The sequence below is a fragment of the Lycorma delicatula genome, chromosome 11, assembly GCF_047948215.1.
Source record: "Lycorma delicatula isolate Av1 chromosome 11, ASM4794821v1, whole genome shotgun sequence".
NCBI lineage: Eukaryota > Metazoa > Arthropoda > Insecta > Hemiptera > Fulgoridae > Lycorma > Lycorma delicatula.
Window position 1 is genome coordinate 36,804,049 of NC_134465.1, and position 15,366 is coordinate 36,819,414.

General features: G+C 31.4%; 1 protein-coding gene across 2 annotated transcripts in view; it reads left to right on the forward strand.

Moving 5' to 3' along the window:
• LOC142332228 (putative RNA-binding protein EIF1AD) overlaps window positions 1–15,366 on the forward strand; it is a 39,859-nt gene that overhangs the window by 14,854 nt on the left and 9,639 nt on the right. Inside the window, exon 1 of one of the 2 annotated variants that reach the window (XM_075378520.1) lies at window positions 13,149–13,303. The exons of the other annotated variant lie outside the window; for it this stretch is intronic. The gene's annotated coding sequence lies outside the window, so the exon portion shown is untranslated. Of the gene's footprint in view, window positions 1–13,148; window positions 13,304–15,366 lie in introns of those variants that run through there. 2 annotated transcript variants of the gene reach the window in all.

Below are 15,366 nucleotides of genomic sequence, written 5' to 3' on the forward strand. Positions count from 1 at the left end.
TGGGTATATGCATCTGTTTTTGGATCAACAAAATTTTCACTATGGTTTTTTGTATCATGTTTGTAATTAGTCAAGGTTAGCGAGCAAAAAGAGTGTAGGATAGGTTTGGTTAGATTATATTTATAATTTCTCTACAAATGCCCATTGATTTGAAAGAATTCTGCCCGTATTGTACTTTCTTTTTGAAAATGAGAACTTGTCTATTTCTACTGTCATTTGTGTAAGTATATAATTCATACCTTCTAAATCTTCTATACAATCAAATGCTTTTCATAAATCTGTATGATTTTAGTACCTGGTTCAATACATGCTACAACTGTAGACATTAATGTCTCCTTTGTTCTATCAGGAACAGCACACATGAAACATTTTTTTGTTTCATGATAAATTTCTCCAAAAACCCGCTATTGTGGTAACATTCAATCTCTATTATATTTTCTTTTAGAAAACAGACTCATCAATACTACAATTGTTCCAGGTCCACCTAGTTTTGTAATAATTTAAAGGCACATATTTCAGTAATAAATATAATAATAATTATTAACAAAAATGTTATTTGGTTATTGTTATATAAATGTAAAAATGTTTTTATTATTTTTAAAAACAAAAAGAAAAAGGTTGTACCCACTTACTGAAAAAGGTCCTTAAGCTTTTATTTGCTTTATATAAAAATTATATTTGGATTTAGTTGGATTTGGAATTGGTTTTACTATATGTTCTTATCAGATGTATAGTTTTGATTTCCAGAAGAATCTTTTTTGTTGATTTGTAAAGTTTTTGATGTAAGTAAATCTTTGGTTTATATATACATATTTTTTTGTTTATTCATTTCCATTACCCCTTTTTTGACTGAGATATGATCTATTGTTTCTAATATCTAGAGATATTATCTCTATTGTTTCTTCTTGATCTAATGGTCTCCTGACCATTCAAAAAGGACTTTTCGTTGAAGAACTAAATGGCTTACTTCCCAAAAGAATTTTTTTTATTGATTTGTGAAGCTTTCATGCATATAAATATTCTGTTCATCCAATTTGTTCTCTACATCTGTATTTGTTATAATTATTTTTCTTTAGTTATAAATTTTAATCCTTGTTTGAGTTATATATGAATTTTACTATGATATTTCCTTCTCTTTATCTTTAATTTATTTTATTGGGCATATATCTATAGATTTCCTCTATGTCTTTTCCCCCAACTTGCTCATCATGTTTCTTTTCTATTTTATAAATAATTTGTTGTAGGTTTTTGTTGTTTTGCTTCTTTATGCCTATGATTTCAAGATTAGATTTTCGTTGGTTATATTAGAATATTTTGATTCTATTTGACGTTTCTTGCAGTTTTATTTCTTTCTCTATATCTTATTCTTCTAGTTTGGTGAATTGTTTTTTAAATTCATAGATTTCTTTTTTATTAATATTTTTGGGAAAGTTGTTCTTGTATATTAAATTTTTGTTGATAGATTTTTGTTTTGTTATTCTATTTTACTTTTTAATTCTTTAAAGGACTGTTTGGAGATTGTGTCATGACATTCAGTTTCTTGTTTATTAATTTTTCATTGCTGAACAATCTGTTGTAACTTAGGGTTCACATAAACCCTCTCGTTATGAACCAGCCGTGTTGTCAGAGGTGAAAAGAAAAAAGAGGTTTAAATTAGTACATGTTCATAATGAGGTAAGGAGTTTGCAGGAGCTGTTAACTAGAAGAGTTCACGCAGACCTTAGTACCTGGTGATTATGAGGGAAGGTGGTAATTTAGCGAAGATAAGCCTTTTCTTATTGTTCATGAAATAAGTAGTTATGCGTTAGCTCAATAAAAAAAAATCATAACTACCAAAAAAACATTAAAAAAAGTAACCATTATATAAAGAAAATTACATAACGAAGCTGTTTTATTGGTTATCATGTTAGTTATGTTTTTTTGGTGAACGAAATTGTGACTTTTCATAAGAAGCTTAATAACCATTACTGTAAATAATTCCATTCATTGTTTTCTTGCGTGTTTTCTTCACTCTTGTGTTTGAGGTTTTAGTGGAAATTCACTTGACTCTCAAATGGGAAGTTTTGCTAAGTATTTACTTACATGAAAAACTTTACAAATACATTCAATGGTTGTTAGAGTAAATTTTAAATTCTTTTGAATGAAAATAAAAGTGCACATGACAGACTAAAAAACCATATAAAATTGAGGCTAAGGTTGAGGTATATAATCCACCAGATGAACCAGTTATGAAAGCAATTTTTTCAGAACCTCCTCTAAAGAGACTTTGATGCCATTTTCTTCTCAGGTGATCTTACTTACCAAACCAGAGAGACCATTTAAGACAACATAAGGGGTGACTGTTTCTCCTTTTTCACATAATTTTAGACAATGAAGCAATTTTTAGGTTGGAGAAGAAGATAAAGGGTCGGCCAAAAGGCAAACTCGGAAATTAATTCTCTTACATAAATAAATTGATTTGCAGTGAAGCATCAAGGATATTTGACAGTATCCTTGAGTTTCTATGATTGTTAAATGATCTGGACCCTATTTGTATATATCTGTAAGAAACCCATTTTCCCCAAGATATTTTAAATTAAGAAAGTGTAATATTCATCTATGAGATCAAGTCAGAGGTCACAATCAGAATGAAGCACCCATTAGATTACTCTCTGCAACATGCACTTACCAAACTTTGACTGGAAAGAGGATGACATAATGCAATTAATTGCCCAGCTTCCTCCACCCACTACCCTACTACTAATGGGTGACTAATGTACATAATGCTCTTTGGGGATTAGAATGAATAAATCCCCGAGGAAGAGAGTTGGAAAGATTTATAATTGAAACTTCAGTGTAAATCTATGATAAAAATTACAAAACTATGTGACACTCTATATATTTGGCTCCTTACCTTTTCTTACTTAAACATCTACCTTATTTGCATATAATTCCAAGTTAATCACGTTAATATTACTGTTTTTGCTGTCAATGCAAAACATATAGCCTTCAAAAATGTTATTAAATGTTATCTTTCAGATAGGATTATTTTCAAGTAACTGGCCTTCTGTCAAATGCTAAAAAAAATGCAGTGCATTTTATTACAAGCTAATCATGGAAATGGTTCAAAATACTAATATTGCCTTTTGTTACAAAATCTAGGTATCTCATATTTTCAGATTTGAATATTTATAAAACCTAACTTGGATAAACATTTCTGAACCTTAAGATTATACTGAATAAGTCTTATTTTTGTTGTTGAACTTACAATTCACAAGAGAATTGTTATGAGCTGTACTTCTGATGATTTATTATGCAAATTTATTTTGATTGATTGTATGATGTTATATTTGTTGACTCAACCGCGAATGAATGGAAAAATTTTTGTAACGGTTATTAATATCAATAATAGAACTTTTGGTATATGACATTTTAGATAATTAAAAATACTTTTTCTTAAATGTAATTTTAAAATGATAAAAAAATTATTTATTAATATCAAGAATGACAGATGTAATAATAATATTCGTGAACTTTCATGCGACTACAATAATAAAAATATAACTCTCATTAATAGAAGAGTATTAGTTGAAAAATAACATGTTATAATGAACTTCTTATTTATGTTAGCTGAAAGCATACACAAAATTCAAGGTAATCAACAAATTTTTGTGATGAAATTTTTTTACGTGAGCTTTCAAACATGAAAAACTTTGAAAAATAAAATATAATAATATTATGAATAAAAACATTAGAGGTGTATCTCATGAAAATTATGTTTAATTTTGTGAATAGTACTTTGTAAAACTGAGGAAGAGGTAACTGTAAAAATGTAAAATAATCTCAAATTTTAGAGAAGTGTTAAATTATATTTTAGTCATCATCGCAGATGACTGTGACTGTCTATCGTATAATTTGCTTCAATAATTTATGAACGCTTCATTAATTTTTGTAAAATTATAACACAAATAAAGCAATTATGATTAACTAAGACTGTGAATGGATATCCTTTCCAGATTTATTTCATCCATCGTTCTGTTTGTTTGAGAAAATTGTATTAATTTCAAGAGATTGCAGTAAAGCAATGTTAGGCCTTTCAACTACAAATCAAAAAGTGTTTTAAGGACATACAATAAAGGACATAAACAATAACAAATTCATTGTGCTGCAACTGTCAGAATAGAAAAAAATTTCTAAAAATTATACAACTGAGCAAGCAATTTCAGTTATTGTTACTGCTAACCATGTTTATTTGCTATTCTTGAAATTTGTTATTCTTGTATTTTTACTAATGGCCTCATCTGTTTGTATATATGCATTCTACATATCTCCCAAGCATGTTTGATTTGAAATGTTAGATATCAGCTTATGTAATTTAAGGTGTCCCAGGGATTCGGGTACTATTTTATCTGCAGAATAATTTGGGTAAGATGACGTGATAATTTTTAATTAAAACTAAGTTTGAACACAATGAAAGTACATCCACAGATATTCTGTTTGTATTTCTCTTTTTCTCTTTCTTTCTTCTTCTTTCTTTTTCCTGTTTAGCCTCCGGTAACTACCGTTTAGATAATACTTCAGAGGATGAATGAGGATGATATGTATGAGTGTGAATGAAGTGTAGTCTTGTACATTCTCAGTTCGACCATACCTGAGATGTGTGGTTAATTAAAACCCAACCACCAAAGAACACCGGTATCCACGATCTAGTATTCAAGTCCGTGTAAAAATAGCTGGCTTTACTAGGACTTGAACGCTGTAACTCTCGACTTCCAAATCAGCTGATTTGGGAAGACGCGTTAACCACTAGACCAACCCGGTGGGTTCTCTTTTTCTCTAGTCATACAGTACTCAAAACCAAATGAAAATTCAAAGGAAATAAAAATCCAGACTCAAAGAAAATGTTATAAACATATTGTAAACTTTACATTTATATTATTTTACTTCCCAGATTATTGTAAATATAAATTTATTTATCAGATTAGAAATAAGAAAGTCAATATAAATGTTAACTTCTACATTATTACAAAAAAAAAACTTCCTAATAAAAATAAGATTTAGTTAATCATATATTAACAGAAAGTGATTGTTGATCGATATTTTGCTTTAGATCGTATTTTGGTTGTGATGGATCATAGTTTATTTACGTAGTGCATAGACTCTAGCCAACTAGTTCAAACTGAGTTGTTAATTGAAACCCAACCTTCAAAATACAACATTTACAGACTTTGAAGGTGAAATTCATGTTGAATTTGAACTTAACTCACCAAAATCAATCCATTTCTTATCCTTTCCTTTTGTTTCTTAAAGCTGTTTAGTTTTTTAGGACTGAGGTAGAAGAATATTCATCCACAAAAATTTCATTCATAGTGTTGCTTCAAAGCTAGACCACAAAAAAAGACTTCAAAAAAACAAATTGATCTTCTCATTTGCTGCAGGAAAGGTAGTATTCTGATTGTGCCTCTACAGCTACTATGAATAGCATTATCTGCTATAAAAACCAATTTCATTATCATTTTCTTGTAGATAGTAGGCGTATGATTAAAATGAATATATGAAATTAATAAATAAGTATTCTTTAAAACATAAGTTTCTTTTACTCCCTATGTTAAAATCAGTAAAAATTTATGAATAAATCACACAAAGCAGCAATAAGAAGGTAAAAAATAGTTTGTTTTTGTTTTGCATTGGTAATTAATTTTTTTGACCAGTTTGTTTAAGCAAAATTATTTCGCTAGTTATATATAGTAAATGCTCTAAAAGTTTTAAATTAACCATCATATAATTCTTTCGTCATAATGCCACAAATCAGTAATAAATTGTAAACTTTTCCATAAGATAAAAACGTTTGTAAATTTTTGAGATGAATATTTTTCAAGTATAAAAGTTTGTTTCATTTTTTAAGAATGTATCTGCAGCAGTAAGCTACTTCATCATGATGAATGAAGTTTAACTTCATCTTCTTTATTGACAAAATATATTTTGTTATACAATAGTATGCCTGCCAACTAAAGAGAGATATTCATCATCACAAATTGAAATATATAAATTTTTATTTTATTTTAATTAAACATTTATATATTGTAATTATAAAAGATTTGATAAATAGCAAAATGTTTTTAACACTAATTATTCTAGATGGTTCATATAATACTAATATTTAATTTTATAATCTACACTGCAAAAAAGAAAGGTGAATAAAATGGTGCTTTTAGTCTTGTACGTATTTATCATTTAATTTAGATCATTATTGTTATCAAATATAAACATCCCACCTCTTAAAGAAATATATTGAACTGGTATATCACCCTCTTATTTATCTAAATATTTTTTAATAATGTATGCGATTAAAACTGATAATGAAGCTTGCATTATTTTCTTCATTTTTAGAACATGTAAATGTGATGAGCTGTATGTAAAATAATCATAAATTAAGGCTATAATTATTGAACCAAAGCATGTAATGAAACCAACAGCAATCCATGTTATGGACTCAAATACAAAAATGAAGAATATTAATAATATGTAATTTGACAAATATATCCTGAAAAAGAAACACAATTGAGAATCATACAATTATGTATTATTATTACTAATATTTTTATTATTATTTTTTTACAAACAGATTGCCCAAAGGTATGCTTTAAAATACCTGTGACTGTTAAGGAGCTGGTTCAACCCGTACCCAGTTCCCCATGTCCAGCCATCTCTGATCTCTGGGATCAGTCTCTGTAGGTCTATCTGCCATTTGTCGATTGATCCCATCTTTTGCCATCTGCAGAGACTTGTTAAACACTTAAATAGAATAATGCATATTTTTAATTTTTATTGTTGCAGGAACTCTTAAAATGAGAACCAGTGATGACAAGTTACTTTTACAAAAGCATTCATATTTCACTGAATACTACTCTACAGTGCACAGAATAATGTAGATTAACTGGAACTTAACCTCATAATAGTAGTATTGTATTAGTACAAAAGTACTTTCTTTTTTTTTAATAATGACTATTTATCTTACAAAAAAAGCTATTCAATTTTATTAAAAAAGTATAGTGATATCTTTAATCATCTGTATAAAACTCCATGTGTTATTTGTTATACATCAACTGAAGCACACTAAAGACAAATAAATCTGCCTAAATATACTACTCACTTTATTTGTAGATATTAAGAACCCTTTTGAGAATGTCAAATGGAATGAGATATTTAAAATTGTGTTGTGGTATAGCTAATGAATAATATATACAATTTTTAGAAGGATAGTTACTGTTATAACAGCAAGAGAAAATTTACAAGATTTAATTTTGAAAGGAATAGGACATGAATACTTCAGCCTATGATTTTTCTTAACTTGTACATATAATTAATGAAAAAGCAAGTTTAATAAATATAGGTTAAAAATAAGGATTTAGCTAATGATGTAGTTGTAGTGGAAATAAAAAATTAATTAAAATAAATTCTGGTAGTATTTTGATAAAAAATATAAGTAATGAAATATGACTGACATAAAGGTAGATGTTCAAAAATGTTGAAAAGAGGTGACATATCAGAATTATGAGAATTTTGTTATTTAAATGATAAAATCACAAAGGAATGGGAAAGTAAAGATGATATTAAAATCAGATTAGCACCAACTAAGAGAACCATTTATGCAGCAAATAAATCTGCTTATACCAAATATAAATGTACGGATTGGTCAGAAAGGAAAGAAAACTTTAAAATCATTTGTATAACAAGAAAATGATGCACGTTCATAAAATACATGAACAAATTTAAAGTAGTTGAACTATACCTCATTCTAAAATGGAGTATTAGATCGATAGGTTTAATGGTAATCTTTCCAAATTTGGTTAGTGAGGTTGGGTAGAGTATAATAACGGTATGGGAAAATAGACATTAGTATATATTCACTGATCAGTTTGGGAAAATTGATAACAGTTTTTTTTTTTTGTCTTCAGTCATTTGACTGGTTTGATGCATCTCTCCAAGATTCCCTATCTAGTGCTAGTTGTTTCATTTCGGTATACCCCCTACATCCTACATCCCTAACAATTTGTTTTACATATTCCAAACATGGCCTGCCTACACAATTTTTTCCTACTACCTGTCCTTCCAATACTAAAGCGACTATTCCACGATGCCTTAGTATGTGGCCCATAAGTCTGTCTCTTCTTTTAGCTATATTTTTCCAAATGCTTCTTTCTTCATCTATTTGCCGCAACACCTCTTCATTTGTCACTTTATCCATCCATCTGATTTTTAATATTCTCCTGTAGCATCACATTTCAAAAGCTTCTAATCTTTTCTTCTCAGATACGATAACAGTATAAAATAAAGCATTAATAACTCATTCTCAAAGCAGTAGTTTTTTAGAAGTAGTATTATTTGAAAGTATAATCAAATCTGTTTAATGATGAAGAATGTTGTAAATATTTTTGAGATTAGCAGAGAAGAATAAAAACAGAGAATACCATCTAATGTAATACCTAATAAAAAAAGATTCAGAAAAACTAACCACTTTGTCCTTTTCTTTGCAGCTGGAATAGTTGACAAATCGTCTTTTAATAAGTATGGTCTTATTCCATACGAAAATTCACAGGCACGTTCACAAGTCACTAACCAACAATGTGCAACCAACAAACCAAACAAAAAACACCAAAATATCAAACTAAATAGCAAAAATCGCAGAGCGGAACAACAATAAGTCAACACCCTATGAGTACTCCAACTCGACTTAAGTTTCCTATTTGTATTGCAATAAAATTTATAACTACATTGTGGATAATAATTGACTTACCCTCGTACATGGTCTCATGAAGAAAGCATGCAGTAATTCCGTTTTCTGAAAAGGGTATGTCATTTATCAATTGGTCTGTCCTGACTGATTTTACTCATGAGTAAAATCGTAGCAAACTTCATAAATCTTTGTTATAGATCTGTAGAGTAATCTGTGAATGTATCAAAGAAGTAATATGAGCAGATTTCCATATTGATTTCTAGAAAGAGAGAGAAAGAGTGAGTAGAACAGGTCTCTCTCTGCGCGCGCGTGTGTGTGTGTGTTTGTAGGCAAAGGCAATTGCTGTTTTTTTAAATAGTTCATCAAATGATACTTTATTTTTGAATTTCTATGTGATTTAATTAAGCCATACAATTGTGGTTTTAACACTTCTTTATTAAATGTAAAATTGTTCTTTTTTAATCAATTAATCATGTCACTTTTGTTATCATTTGAATTCTGAGGCTTCTGTAGAAGTTAATCGTGGTATGACGCATTATTGATAACAACCACTGGCTGGGAGAGAAGACCAGGAATTAATTTTGCAAATTATCATTACATGAAATTATTGTTGTTGACACTGTCATGATAGTTACCGTTTTTTGAACTCATTTTCAAGATAGCATGAACCCCATTTCTTCTCCAGCCTTGATTATGATTAACTGATCACCTTCATTACCTGTCACTTTTACTCCTGCACTACTGCCATCCGCACGATTTCGTCGTCGAATGGAAAATTAAAATATACGATGAATAGTACGAAACGTCCCTTCTGCCGCAACCTTGATCTTTGACCCCATCAAAAATTAATATCCATGATTTAATTTACCGAAGGTTATGTGACATTAGAACTAACCTAATCCATGACGTCATCAATTACGACACCACACTATAAGTCACCGGCACCGCAGTAAAAGCGAAAGATCGAAACGACCCGCTTTATGGCGGGTGGTTAATTGCCATAACTCCAGTACGATATTGCATCGACCGCGGTATTGTGATACCTCGCCATTCGGTACCGATTCTGATGACATCACCGCATAGCAATGCAGCAGGTCACGAAAAAAAGTAAGTAATGTACGTCGGCTAGGTAACGTATATACGTTACCTTTCATCAGCTGGAATTCCAGCTTATGCGATCGCGTATACATTTACCGGTGAAGCATGGAGGAACTTATGTTTGTCACGGTATTGCACCGCGATAAAAGCGAAAGATCGGAACGCAGCACTTTTTGGTGGGTGGTAACTAAATTGCGACGGGCGTATGGTTGCCGGTATGTTGTGCGCGTATTTATAAAAAAAATCGGATCGGTACGTTTTACGGTTGGTGGTCAGCATACAGCGCTCACAGATTACACGAATTGATACTAATCGATTAATACCGTATTGCATATATGTGTAGAGCTAATAGTAGTGGTTTTAAACGCTAACAAATCTAAGTTGGTACCTATTGTAATGCAAGATGAATATTTCGATTCTACAATAGTGTTCAATTCCAACGATTTATCTTATAACCGTTTAAATTCCGTGAACGATTTTTCAAGATCGCCGACCGCCAAATCGTAAAATATCTGTGAGTTTTTTGCGCCGAGAACTGGTATTTCGATTTTAAAAGATTGATCTACACCAGTATGCACACGAAATGATACTAATCGATTAATATCTTACTAAATTTGTTTAGTTCAGAGTTAATAGCAGTAGTTTATTATCAGAGGATAATGGTGTTGAGCTGATGTAATACATGTCGTACAGAACTAGGTCACGTCCCCGCGTTGTAGTGGAGACGAATACTATGCGATCTAATTGCGATATCTGTAGAGGAGTTATGATTATATATATCAGATCAACTAAAATACTCAATGAAACAGAAAATAAAAATAATATGGATGTAGATTAGATTGCATGAATACATACGTAGATGAATTTACCGCAGATGTACATCCTGTTTTTATAACGTGGATACAATAAACAAATTACATCACCAGGTCTGGGATCACCAGATCACTTGGTCTGTGTTAGCGCATTACGAACTCCAGTACGATATTGTATCGGTTGCGGTATCGCAATACCGCAACCGATACAATATGACATTCGGTACCGATTTTGATGACATCACTGCATAGCAATGAAGCAGGTCACGAAAAAAAGTAAGTAATGTACGTCGTGTTATTATTATTTTTTTTCAGTTCATTGTATTCACATCTCCAGTGAGTGGCGTGTATTTTACTAATGTTTCATATATGACCACGCAATACGCCGTAGTATTTGCAGGAATATTGCTGTCAGTTTGAATTTCTACTTTCAAGTCTATCGTTTCAAATTATTCACGTCTGCGGGGGACGCAAACGTAAACCTGTTATTTACACCCTCTTCAACGTTTAGTATGCCGCTGCTCGTCATTATATACTGCAATCCTAACCCCCTATTGGTCGGGTGATAGTTGTAATTCCGAAAAAAGTCATAGGTGATCTTCGAACCACCGCCTTTCTTTAGATGTAATTTCATGTCATAATCACAGTCCGGGGTCAAAGGAAATCCTACGCCCAGCTGTCCTCGTGAACCTTTTGTTCGCTTTCGGGAACTACCACCACTTACCACATATAATCTCGGCATGTTGTCTGTATGAGAAACATAAACAACAGAACGGAATACATCATTCTATGACCCCCAATTTCTCTTAGCTCTTGAATTATCGAGATTATTTCGTTTTAAACGCTCGTATAGCCAGCATAGTATTCATCGTAAAAGTTGCACAATCGATCGACCAATTCGTTGGGATCGTCCCATTAGCTGTAATTCGGTTTAGATTTATCGTAACTCATCAATCCGTAATCGGTGGGAACTGAACCGCCATCTTGTCGTCGTCATAAAATATTTTTTTCGTCGGCTTATCTCAAAACGTGGAAGGTTTATCTCGCTCTGTCTCCGGAGCTTTTTATTCGTCCTATAATTTATCCGTACGTCTGTCTTTCCCCTTTTTTTCGGATATGAACTACCGAGGATTGATTGTTATCGTTGTCTCAGCGCGAATGTTTATCCTCCGGTAAAGAAGCTTCTTTGTCCAACAATTGCCTGCACCCTCACGGTAACTGTACAGAATTCCAACGTTTGGGGAGTTGAGGGGCGCGTTCGATTTCGTGTCTATCGGATCTCTTACCGCAGGCGTGTTGGGTGTTGGGTGTCTCGTACCTTCTCGAGGCGACACTGTTGGTAATCTCCTAGGGTCCCTGATTTTTTGATGACGGTGACGGTTTCTTACTACGGCGAGAACAATCTTGAGGATCAGAAGGGCTGGGGTTACGGCGTTTAGGTTCACGTACTGCGCTGCGGGATCTCTCGCGTCTCGTGACAGCTAGAGACTTGGGCTGTATTGTTTCTGCTTGCGAAAAGGGTATATAGCTCGGTGAAAAAGGTATATATCCTGTCGATATCGTTTGTGCGGCCGCTTCCGAAGGGGTTGGTGATTCAAAATCCCCAAAATATGAACCATCATCATTAGGTGTGCTGGTGATGGGCACAGGAGATTGTGGTCTATACAAATATTTTAGCGTGTGCGGGCTGGTCGTTAACGAATAAGGTATATTTAACGGTTTTGCCGGACATCTCGATTTAAACAATTCCCTGATTACTTTATTATATTTCTCCTACTTGCTAATCTTTATCTGTCCGTTTGGTTGCAGGTGGGTAACAGTATCCATCAAAATTTGTGTCCAATTTCATCAATAGAGAATGAGCATGACCGCGATTTAGATTTAAGATTATGTTTTTCTTTTCGGAGTCTTTGAATTGTGACCTTCAAATTCCACAACCGCAGCTACAGTAATTCTTTCTTCCCATAATTAAATGCATATTAAATGTTTGTCATCTTCTAATTTTCCGAATTTCATAGCTTCTTGCTTCTTAAATCGTAATAATCGTTATTATTTCACGAGCTTGACTATAGAGCTTTTTATTCTCTTCATAAACGTGCATTAAATATTATCTTAAATTTGTTCTGGGTTTCCACCCACCCACCACCAAAAAATCTGCCAACCATTGACCTATCCTCCGACCAGTTTCTTCCCACCCTTCGCCCACCACCGGTGGACGGTTAGTGGTCATTAATTTTTTATAACTCACTTGATGGAGGCAGTATAATAATAATCTATGAATACAAGTATAAATTACTCATTTTTTCACTGTGTACAGTAAGAAATATTTATAAGTACGCTAAATTTTTTAAAGAAATCATTATCTGAGATCAAACATAATTTATTAAGTTTTAATTGCGGAACGAATTTTTGCTATTTATGAAAGTAATTAAACACATTGTATTGCAAAATACTTGGTTTCTAAATGAGCCTAATGTTACAAGAAAAGAGTAATTAATGCCTTGCACAGCGACTGACTGCAAGCAAGATTTTATTTTCATCGTATAAATGTATAAAAGTAAACTCAGAACGTTCGAACTCAGTAACGTATTACTGAGGGTTCAACTGATTCGTAAGGAACAATTACAAAACGAATTAATGATCATTCGTGTACCAAAGCGTTGTGGATTATTTTGGTGTAAGTTTTTGTTTATTTTTCTTGTATTTTATTTTGTATTAACATGATTTCCTTTGATTTTTTATCTCATTATAAATCCTTTGAATTGTTACAGGATAATGTACGTGTTGTTCTTTTATTTGTTTTTGTAAGTTTAACATTTATGATTCTAACCCAACCATCTCTCATCGAAAAATTGCACGTGGTGTGGCAATTCTGCTAACATTATTTTGATTAGTTCATCTCATAAGATATTATTGATAAAAAAACTTTTTATTTCACTTTAATTTCTTCCCTTGGAATAAACGAATTTCACGTTTCATGTTGTTCATTTCATGTTGAGTTGAAATTATCTTTACCTTTTTTACACTTTTTGTAAGTTTATAAACTTGTCGACTGTCGTATTTATTTTCCAGTAATTGAACATGGATACCAATGTTCTACTTTATTTTGGTTACACCTAATGAAATTTACATATGCAATTAAAATGTTACATAGGCTATATAGTGTAAATGTAATCATGGAATTAAATTTTAAAAAACCTCTGTTTTTGTAATAATATTTTGTGGTTCATTTATTATGTTAGTCAAATGTGCAATATGATGCCTGTAACTTTATGGTTATTGCCCAGTTGAATAAAATGTATAGGTTATGCAGACTTTTTTCTTACAGAATGAGCAAAGTCATAAAATGATCGAAAGTGAAATGTTATTAATCAAGACTTTATCCAATTGTACCATTGTGTATTTAACTGCAATCAGTTAATGCATACTTTAGATTACTGCAATTCAAAAAATCAGGAACAGTGAAACGTTAGATATGTTCATATTATTAGATAATATGTTCCCAAATTTGGAAACAATTAGTAATTAAACAAATTTAAGCCTAAAAATAAACTATATGATAAAATTTTTTAAATGACTATGTATTTACAACATTAATAATATTAGTAAAATTATTTATATAGAAATTATATAGTATTCCTTTTGTATCTACAATACTGAGAATGTTGATTTTTTAATTTAAATAGTCTAAATAGTTATGTAGTTTTTTATATGTCACAAATTCTAAGTACTACATATTGTATACTGTAAATATCTTAAATGAAAACCAATTATGCCAGAAAAAATTTGACATTAATTCAACTGGCTAAATTTAAATATATAATAGCAAAACTATAAATAGTGAGATAAGGCCCTATATAAATCATGGAAAGTGGGAGTAGTACATTTAACCAAATATCGTGTAACAGATGGATGTTAACATTTCAATCATATTTGAGTATAAAATCTTATTTAAAAATAATTAGAAATTTGTTTTTGATCCTTAAAAGTAGCTGTCAATTTTTTTAATGCTACTACTATCTTGTTCCAGTTTTAATGTCTTTCATTTCAATGGTAAAACATTTTTTTAGGATATAAACTAAAGGGTAAGTTTATATACTAAAACTTAAGGATATAAACTTAAAGGGTTAGTGTTTTAAATATGTAAAGAAGATGAATATACTAAAAAGGCTTTTGTGAATAAGATTTTATCTACAATAAAAGACCAGTATTTTAGGTGATTTATGATAAAAATCACCATATGGGCATGGTATCTAGTTTCAAAGATGTTTTTAAGGATTATTTGCACATAGATAATTGCAGGGAAAGTACAGCGGTTAATTCCCTCCTGATTTTTCCATTGGGGCTGTGTTTGTATTCAGTGCAGGTCTGGTCCCAAGGAGAAGTAATAGAAAAAAAAAGAAAGATGTAGGTGGGAGTGAAGAGTACAAACATATTTTCTATCAGTTTCACATAAGGAAATTCTTGCAAACACACCTTCTAAAAATTCAGCGCTGCAACATGTATTGAACATTTATAATGGTTTATTCTCCGCATAAATCTTCCTACCCGTCTTTGGTACCTGTCAGGAGCCATTTTGTACCACTTAGATGTGGTAAAGACAAAGCAAACCCCTCAAGCTACCATCCTATCCCCTTGACAAGGGTTTTATGCAAAGTAGTAGAGAGAATTGTGGATTGCAATTACATGGTACTTGGAGAGACATGGCCTTTTATCTGCAGAACAGTTTGTTTTCTAACA